Genomic DNA, 9,554 nt, shown 5'->3' on the forward strand with positions numbered 1-9,554 from the left:
GGTGAGGCACCACACGCGCAGCAATGGCAAATCTTGTGGGTGTCCAGCCGTGGACTTAAAATTTTAAAAGCCTTGTGGCTGCATGGCCACAGCAGTGACCCTGTGTGCAGTTGGATGAGGAGATGCCACCACCAGCAAGCAGCACATGATGGAGCTGCTGTTTGCAGCAGTGCCAGCTCTTCACTTTCCAGCATTTTGGAAGATGCTCTGTGAAAGAAGGTGTTATTTTTTGGATCCAGGCTTGTTTTAATCACTCAGTACTCCTTGCCATTTCAGGAAGATTGAAACCAGGCAGAGGATTGCTGGGGGATTACAACACACGTGTAGCTTTGTCTCATAAAAGTCACTCCATGGCCTCAAGCAGTTATTTTGCTTGATATCTCCCTACTTAAAACCTGGGCAAGCAGCAGTGCAAAACAGCCTGTGGACACTCGGAGGGGTGCTGTGAGTTTATTTGGTGCTTAGCCAGGCACCAGCTTGCCACTGATGGGTGATCAGTCACCCAACTAAGTCAGGTGTGAATGTTAGAAACTGCATTTTGATTCCCTGCATGCTTCACCACACCTTCAGTAACCATGTCTTTATTTATTAAAAAAAAAAAAAAAGTCAAAAGCAAACCACAAACATGACTGGTATGTTTTAAAGTGGGTGGTGATGGTTTATCACATACTAATGCAGACTTAGATTCTTTCTCCAAGATGCAGTTAATTTCACATTCATGATACCTGGGCATCTCCCCTCTTTCCCAGGTGCAGGTCCCATCTAAATTCCAATTTTCAGCAGCACAGCATAGAGCTAGGGCTGGCCCTGTGCTGAGGAATGAGAAGGGAAATTTTATAGTCTGAAATGCTACAGAAACCAAAAGCCTTATGTGTTTACTACCGCATTATCCTCATTTTCTGCTGTAAACTCTGGAGAGACCTCACTCCTGGAACCTCTTCTGTAAGCCAAGTTGTTGCAGCAGAGAGCTTGCCTGGCCAAATGACTAATCCTTACTTTAACTCTACAGGTAACAACACAAAGCAATCCCGCACCTCTCCAAGGGGCAGGCAGCATTTGCCAGCACCCTCCATCCCCACCCTCCATCCTCCTACCCCTGGGGCTGTGCCCATGAGTAACTCCATGCTCACAGCCACATCACCCGCCACCCCCTTCTCCCCATCGCCCCAGCCAGCAAAGGACTGGTTGTGAGCAGCAGCTCCTGGCTCAAGGGTGGCCAGGCACTGGTATGCACCCCAAAATCATGCATGATGAAGGCTTAAAAACACTTGTCTCACCTTAGCAACAGGGTTCCCATTGGGGTGATGTAGGTTGCAGGAAGCCATGTCTAAGCAGCCAGCTGTCCACATGGCTACAAGAAGAGCTGAAAACTCCACGTTCTTGCTGCTTTCAAAACAGAAAATTGAGATCCAAAAAAAATTCTGTTTCAATCAGCATGTTTAAATGGTTTTTAAGCTGTCCAGAGGGAAAAGGGTTGCTTCAAGCAGGGGTTTTGGCTTTTGATATGAGCTGTGCTGGTGCTAGGCTCCACTCACGGTACGTGATGGGAAGCTGAAGGACAGGGACAGCACAGAAAAAGGAGACACACTCACGCTTGGGCAGACCCTCGTGCACCCAGAGCAGCAGGCCCACAGCCAGCCCCCAAACACCAAACAGGGATGGGGGCTCGTGGGATCCAGCCCTCAGTCCTGATGGTGAGGGACCCCACGCTGCACCCATGCTGCAGATGGAGCAGAGACCAACAGTGCTGGCAGGTAGGGACAGGGCAGGGAGCACATCAGCACCATCCCCAGAGAAGCACCAGACCCTCTGCTGCATTAGAACAAGCAAAAGTGTTCCTTAGTGGAGCCACTCCAGCATCCCTCTCAGATAGTGTATTGTATTAGGAAATTTTACTAATTTTTACATTATCATTTTCTAGAAAAGTATGAATTTGTTTCTCCTGCCTGGGCTAGAGACCAGCCCACCAAGAGGAATGTCCAGCAGGACAAGAGTCATCCTAGACCAGCTTGACCACATCTCAAACCCTGAGTTTTTTTGTTGTTTTGGGTTGGTTTGGGTTTTTTTTTTTTCGGAAGGGGGAATGTTTGGGGTTTTTTTTTGTTGTTGCTTTTACCCATTTTACCTTTTTTTTTTTTTTTTCATCTAATCTATTAATATCTTACCTTCCTCTTTCTTATGTCACTTCCAGACCCTTCTCTCTCCTTTTTTCCCTTTGCAGCCCCTTTACTGGCTGTCCTCCCCTCCCTTTTCGCAGCATTGCAGGGAAAACCATCACCCCTGAATGTGGCTACAGGTACTCAGCAGTGCAGATGATGGCCTCACGTGCCCCCTCTGCAACTCTCACCTTGCAGGCTCAGCAGCTGTATTTCAGGCTCATGGCTCTTACCCATCTGCATCCAAGTGGGCAGCAATTGAAGAAGCTTTCTTGACCTTGGCCTGAGCCCATGTGGTGCCACCAGCAGTGGTCACATCACCAGTGGCCACCTGAAAGGGAGAGGCTGGGTTTGCCCAGGCCAGCCCTAGCGCTCCCCTGCCAGAGTTTCAGCAATGAAAGATGCTGCTAAATTGTCAAGCAAGAAGAGGGGACCGCCTTGCATAAAAGGTTTGTACTTTTAGGCCATTACGCTATTTGCCACAGAGGCCAAGGGCAAGGGGGTGACCTAGGGAGGAGAACTATAGACAAGGAGAGCAGAGATGCACCCCAGACTGCAGAATCAGGCTTTGGAAAGGGTTTCAAAACCATTAGCTACACCGTGGCTTAACCAGGAAAGATACTAAAGCTGCCAAATGAAAGAGAAGACAGGAGCAGGGTTGCACCTTGCACAGAGTTGCCACCTCTCAAGAATTCAAAGATCACAACTCAGTGCTTAAAAAGCCAGAATTTACATATAATACATTTGGAGTCTTTATTTCTCCTTCAGATTGGGAGCCTTTAGGGTTCTGTTTCAGTTTTCCTCCCAAACCACTTACTGCATAGTGAAATCTGACATTTTGATGTACTTCATATCACTCCAGGGAGATAGAGCTTTAGAAAAACACCAAATATTAATATATCAAGAGGCAACAGCACCACTTTCATGGCCCTGTGCAGCCGTTTGCGATGCTAATAGTCAGCAAGAGGGTTCCTCCACTGCCGGCTGCCAGAGCAAATTAACCGTCCTGACTTCCCTGCTGAAGGAACTCTGCAGTGTTACCAACACAAGAGAAATGACAGCAAAATGTGAGAGAGGCAGAATCTGGTTGGGAAGGAAATTAACGATCAGCTGCGTCACTCGGTCCCCACTGCTTTGTGGGAAGCATCACTGAAGCAGCGCACTGCCCTCATGCCAGGTAATGTTGCAGCATCTTCCTGCCCACTGGCAGGCAGGCACCAGCCTTGCTTTGCACAAGGGAAACAGCACCATATTGCTACCCTAAAATGAATGCACAGTGCTGCCAGGGGGGTCCATATGCACAGCCTCCAGCCAAACTCTTGCCTTCTCCAAGGGCTCTTCACAGTCTTGGGTTTCTCATCCTGTTTGTGTTTCAAAACCTAGAGGTATGGTTTTAGCCAGGTCTTCTGTGTAAAGCAGCCCTGTTCTCTTACACTGCACACACACATGCCTAAACAGCTTTTGAATCTGCTCACGATATTTTAACATAATTTGATAAAGAAAAGAAAAAAGTAAAAGCCTTGAAGCCTACAGAAGTCTTGCAAAGACAGAGATCGCAAATAAAGATCTTCCTGTCACCCTCATGGCAGGACAAGCTGATAAATGAAGCCAGCTGACAGCAGGCACCATGGAGTCCCACAGCAGAGCATGCCCCCAGAAATGCATCTCTCCTGGCTCACACAACTGCCTGTTTACAGCACTTCTGTAAAAATTTTGCAATGGACAGTTACAGCATTTCAGAAACACATGCAACATCTATCTCATCCTACCTGGCAACAGCTTCGCCTTGCAAACAGCAGCTCTGGCACCACATGTCAGCTACACGGGTACCAGCGGGGCTGAAGGGTTCAATGGAGAAGGGCCCCGGTGGATATGGTGACTCCGCGCAATAACCAGCAGATGCCCTTTGCACCACAGAAAGCACAGCATGAGTGAGGTTATGGCAATGAGCAGTTTTCTCTGTGTGCAGCACGGTTTCCCTGTGATGTTGGCCGCATCGAGGTGTCTACTCAGTTTGAATCATGAGTCTCCTGTCTGATTTCCCTCCATGATAAGGCTTTTAATAACTAACAGCACATACAACAAAGTAAATATTCAACCAGCTCAGAGCTAGATTGCAGATCAAACATCTTCAAATCTTTCTTCTTTCCCTTTTAAACACAAAAACCCACACATGCAGCCTGCAGGGGAAAAGATTGCTCGCCTAGCACTTCCCTTAGCTCATCAGATAAATAAGCAACTACGTTTTGTACTTTACAAAAAAACAGGCGAGGCAGCTACTCCACTGCATACCACGGTGATGTGATGGTGAAGAGCCAGATGCCTGCCAAAGTCTGGCTCCTCTCCTGCCCTTGCTCTTTAGCTGTGTCCTCCAAGCCAGCACACTGGTGTGACAGCACGGGCTGCCCCAGCTGCCTCTGGCCAGGAGGGGTGGCAGCTGCCATCTCGGGTGTCCTTCCCCACCGAGTAGGAAGGCCACATTCAGATTGAGACTAAAGCAAAACTCTATAGACTGACCATGGCTACAAAGTGTAGGCTCGAAACAGAGGGAAGAAAGAGGGAACAGGAGCCACACCTTCTTTCCTGGTTCTGGATTCTGCAAAAGCAGGTGCCAGCCCCAGGGCAGGATGTCCCCAGGAGGACCAGCCAGAAGTTGATGTCCTCCTAGTTCTGTAAACCAACAGGGCTTGGCAGGGCAAGGCAGTGGTTTTTGGTAAGGGGGATAAACTCTCCATCCCCCCTTGCCGGGCTCATTTCACCTAAGGTGGGATGTGGTCCCTGTGTAAAACATCCACACGGGAAATGGCAGAGAGAGTTTGTGTCCAGTCTCAGCCAGACATTCAAGAAGTCACAACTCCATCCATGTCCCCATTCTGAGAAAAACAAAACAAAACAAAACACAACAGTACACCCTGCAAAGCACTTTGGGACTGCTAGAAAATTGCTTTATAGTCCCTCTCACCCAGGTCAGAAAACTTTTATTTATAAGAGCTATCAGACTGGATCTGTGAATGGCATGTGTTTGGGGCTGAGCAGTGGCACCAGATTTAGAGAGGTGCTTTGTTGGAAGCAGCAAATCTAAGATGGGAACAAAGACTTAAAGCTTTTCATTTGTGAAGAGTTGAAACTTGAGACAGGAAAAACCTAAAATTAACCCTGCACTGCTAAAGCACAGCTTTGGCTGCCCAGAGAGTGTTAGTGAGGGCTGCTGTGACTGTCCCTCTACCTCTCATTCTGGTGGAATAACAGCTGGGTCTCACTAACAGCTCGGTATTTACTCTGGTAGCACCAGGTACTGAACAATTTCCCCACAGGGCAGGTAACAACTGACAGTCACTTACCTCCGAGCATTTTTTTTCATGATGGGAGCTCGTATTCATGAGTTTCAAGTAAATTGTGCATCTCTGTTCACATTATTTGTACGGCTACATATGCTGCTGGGTCACAAGGATAAGGATTCCCTTAAAGGGTTTTGACTGTTATTTCTATTAAGAACGGTGTTGCAAAACCAACTCGCAGCACCTAAAAATTAAAGTTTTCCTCATTTCCCTCAGCTTACAGGCAAACAGCAGAAACTGGCTGCCTTTCCCTTCCCCTCTGTGCCTTTCCTGCTTTCCACTGCGGCATACTAGGGCCAGAGCAGGCAATTTTCTTTCACAGGTGCTCCTCTATGAACGTCTTGGGAAACAGCCTCCATTTCCACACCAGATGCAAACATCCCCTTGTCTGCATTTGCTCCTTGGGTTAAAAGAGTTGCCCTCTCTCACAGCTGCAAGGAGTTTCATGCCATCGCCTCAGCGGAGTGCATCGAAGCAGAGTCATCGCACAGCCCCTGCCGCAGCACGAGGGGAGGACAGAAAGTGGCTGTACACCAGACACCAGGGAGTTCCCGCTTCACAGCTCCTGACCGCAGCAGCTCCTGCAGCCCCCACTACCCCATCCTAGGACAAGCTGCCTTGGAAATCTGTTAAACCAGGCTCAAGTTCTTGACAGTGCCAAGTTACTGCGGGGGGGACTGCAGCATGTGCATGGGGAAAGAGACGATCAATGGCATCTTTCATCAGATGAACGAATCTGGGTAAAGCACAGGACTTGAAGATCTGCGGGAGGGTTTCCAAAGGCACTGAAGAGCTTGGCTGAAGGCTGCATCACACACTAAGCTGTGAACTAGCCCCCGCTCGACCCCAGTCACATCCCTGGGAATGGCCCATGCTCGGCCCAGGGACACGGCTGCTGCAAGCAGGTGGCTGAACCGGGCAGATGTCATCTGGGGGCAGGCGGGCTCTGACGCAGCTGGGATTTAGACCATTTAGAGCTTTACGGAGCATAAACTGCGCCTTACATCCTCCTGCTGTAAAAGCCCTGATGGCTGCTAGCAGCCAGTGCAGCAAGGACAGGGCAGAGCAGGCACAGCCCAGCCTGGGAAATCCTCTATTTGCCTCCATGGCCTCTGCAGCTCTCAGCACAGTTACACAGATCACAAGAGAAAAGTCCCATCTGAAGCATTTCTTTATTATTTAACCTTGCCTCAGCTATTCCCATGCCAGGGGTATAGAAAAACATGCATGTAATTCTGTTTTGGCATCATGCATAGAGAGAACCCCAGTTGCTTGGTCACCAAGAGGAGTTTGGTTTAACCTGTACATACACTGCACTCTCCCCACATCCCAACACGCCTGAAATGCAGCTCTTAACATCCAGATAGCACTATTGTACGGGTCAAGCACACTGTACAGTGGAGGACTAACTCAAGGAGGAGCTTGGTGTGAATTTCCTGGAGCCACCGCAGTGCTGAAGGTGCTTCCGGTGCACAAACATTGTACAAGGCGGGGTGGACTTGCACTTGGATCCAGAGCACTGTCATATCCCCACCCCAAGATAGGTGAGGGTATTGCCTCTGTGAGAAATGGGAGGTTGGGCCTTGTCACAAAGTCACTGTGGTTGACTAGAGGAGAACACAGCACACAGCTGAGAAAGGGAGCCAGGAGGAAAGGAGCACACTGACAGCCCTGGGCTTCTCTTGCACTGCCCTGAACCAGTTGTTTCTCTGTGACTCATCCCTGCTTCTCCTTTATCTGCCCTTTTTTCTTCCAAACTTGTTAGAGAAGGCAGGTCTAGGCATTTATATGAGGTGAAGCAACAGAGGAGCCCTTATCTCAGCAGGGACGCCGGTGTGTTTCGGGGTGTTGCCCCGCAGGGGCGTTGCAGCCGAGCAGGAGCAGCACTGCTCCCTGCTCCCCAGCCACCTGCCCGCAGCTGGGCGATGCCTGCCCTGACACACACTTCTGTTCCAGGGCAGACAAGATGGCAAATGCCTATCCTGATTTACTCCACGGTTCCTTGCTTCAAGTTCCACATCTTTCCCCAGCTTCTGGATGGAAGCACAGTAGCGTTGTAAGCCGTGCCAGGAGGGTTATGCTTACCACAACAGGCAGAATATTCCTCTGCCACATTAAACTGCTTTGGGCATTAAGGACAGACACATTCAGGTGAGGAAAGTCCTCTTCCCACTACCATAAGCTGTCATGGTACCAACACCCACAGATGTGCTATTTTAGTCACAGGCAGACCCACAAGTGGGGCATGATGCACCATGGGCCATGTGTCATCTGAGACACAACCACCCCAAACGCAGCAGGCTATGCCAAGATGTTTGACAAGCAAACTCCAGCCTGGAGCAAACCAAATCACCACACTGAACCACGTTGAACTAACATCAGAACTTCTGCTAAAAAAAGAGTATTTAAGAGGCTGGATAATAATTTTCCCACCTAGACAGAAATACGGTATGGGTGAGAATGCACGGCAGAGCAGAGGGATGGTAACAGGGTGGGAGAAACATCTTTGTGTGAAAAACCTGGGTACAAATAAAGAAAATACCAGCAACTTCTAGAATCTCTTCCTCCCTCTTTCCAAACCCATGAAATTAGAAGATTCCTTTCTCTTTTTGGGGGGGAAAGGGAGAAAGACAAAACACAAGCAGGACAAACAAAACTGAAATAAAGAGTCAAGTTACCAAAAGTTTATAGATGTAAAGCAGCACCTTTATGATCCAACTTACACAAGGCAGATACATGTCCTTTCAGCAAAGGCAGCTAACAGTACCCCCAGCAGGTTAAGGGAGCTGCCCCTGCCCCTCTGCTTAGCACTGGTGAGGCTGCACCTGCAGTACTGCATCCAGTTCCTGGCTTCCCAGTACAGGAGAGACATGGACATGCTGGAGAGTCCAATAAAGTGCAACGAAGATGATTAAGAGACTGCAGCACCTCTCCTATGGGAAGAGGCTGACCGAGCTGGGACCATCCAGCCTGGAGAAGAGAAACCTCAAGGTGAACTTCATCAATGTGTGTAAATACTTGAAGGGCAGGTGCAAAGAAGACAGAGCCAGGCCTCCCTCAGTGGTGCCCAGTGACAGAACCAGAGGTGAAGAGCACACACTGAAACACAGGACGTTACCTCTGAACATCAGGAAACACTTTTTCACTGTGAGGGTGACCAAGCATTGGCACAGGTTGTCCAGGGAGGTTGTGGAGTCTCCATCAAAAACCTCCTGGATATGGTCCTGGGAAACCAGCTCTAGGTGGCTCTGCTTGAACAGGGGTTTGGACCAACTGACTTCCAGAGGTTCTGCCAGCCTCAGCCATTCTGTGACTTCACATAGGAGGCAAACAGGCATTGTCCTCCTCTCCATTTACCCAAGTACAGCAAGACAGAGAACAGCTCACAGATTTTTCTACAGCCAAGGAGTCAGGTCAGTCCCGGCCTCGTGTCACTGGTCCAACAGCCCACAGGACAGAGGAGCAGAAGGGATCTTGTGTGGTTGGCCCTGTTGGTTCCTTGCTACTGCAAGCAATCACATTATATGCATTCGACAGACCGATACCCTCCCTTTTATCCCTGCTTCGGTTGTCACTGCGTGCTGTGATTAATAGCATCAGCTACAAAACCGGCAGGGTCGGAAGCCGGCCTCGGGCACCAGTCACCTGTACACAGGCACTGACGCTTGCACAAGCGGGAGGACAACGACATGCACCTCTGACGCTCTTCTGACACAACCGAAACAGCCTCTGAACACAGGTACCGCCAAAGAGCACTGGATCCAAGGCTGAAACTGCAGATAAAGCTTCTCAGGCAGCAGCTTCAGTGCCAAGTATTCATTGTGAGCCCCACCTACCTGACCACAGCCAGGCGACGCGCACGAGATGTGCTAACACTTGCCCCTAGGAGCAGTTCCAGTCTCTGTAGTCGCTCCATCAACTGACTGCAAACTTCACCCAAACCCATCCATAGCCTGTGGTGAACCTCCCTGCACCCCCTCACCAGCTCTGAGCCACCTGGCCCGCTCAGGTGGGGTTTGCAGAGGCACAGCCAGGCAGCAAAAGAGCTCCCAGCATTTTT

General features: G+C 49.5%; 1 long non-coding RNA gene across 2 annotated transcripts; it reads right to left on the reverse strand.

The window, feature by feature from the left end:
- Positions 1-570: 570 nt before the first annotated feature.
- LOC139827348 (uncharacterized) lies at positions 571-4,136 on the reverse strand. Of its 2 annotated transcripts, none has more exons than XR_011737868.1 (3): positions 3,926-4,136; positions 1,278-1,383; positions 571-812 (listed from the first exon to the last, which is right to left on the reverse strand). It is a non-coding gene; the product is annotated as an uncharacterized lncRNA (long non-coding RNA). The 2 variants fall into 2 exon arrangements; XR_011737869.1 differs by having other exon boundaries at positions 1,278-1,386.
- Positions 4,137-9,554: the final 5,418 nt, after the last annotated feature.

The sequence above is a fragment of the Patagioenas fasciata genome, chromosome 2, assembly GCF_037038585.1.
Source record: "Patagioenas fasciata isolate bPatFas1 chromosome 2, bPatFas1.hap1, whole genome shotgun sequence".
Classification (NCBI taxonomy): Eukaryota; Metazoa; Chordata; class Aves; order Columbiformes; family Columbidae; genus Patagioenas; species Patagioenas fasciata.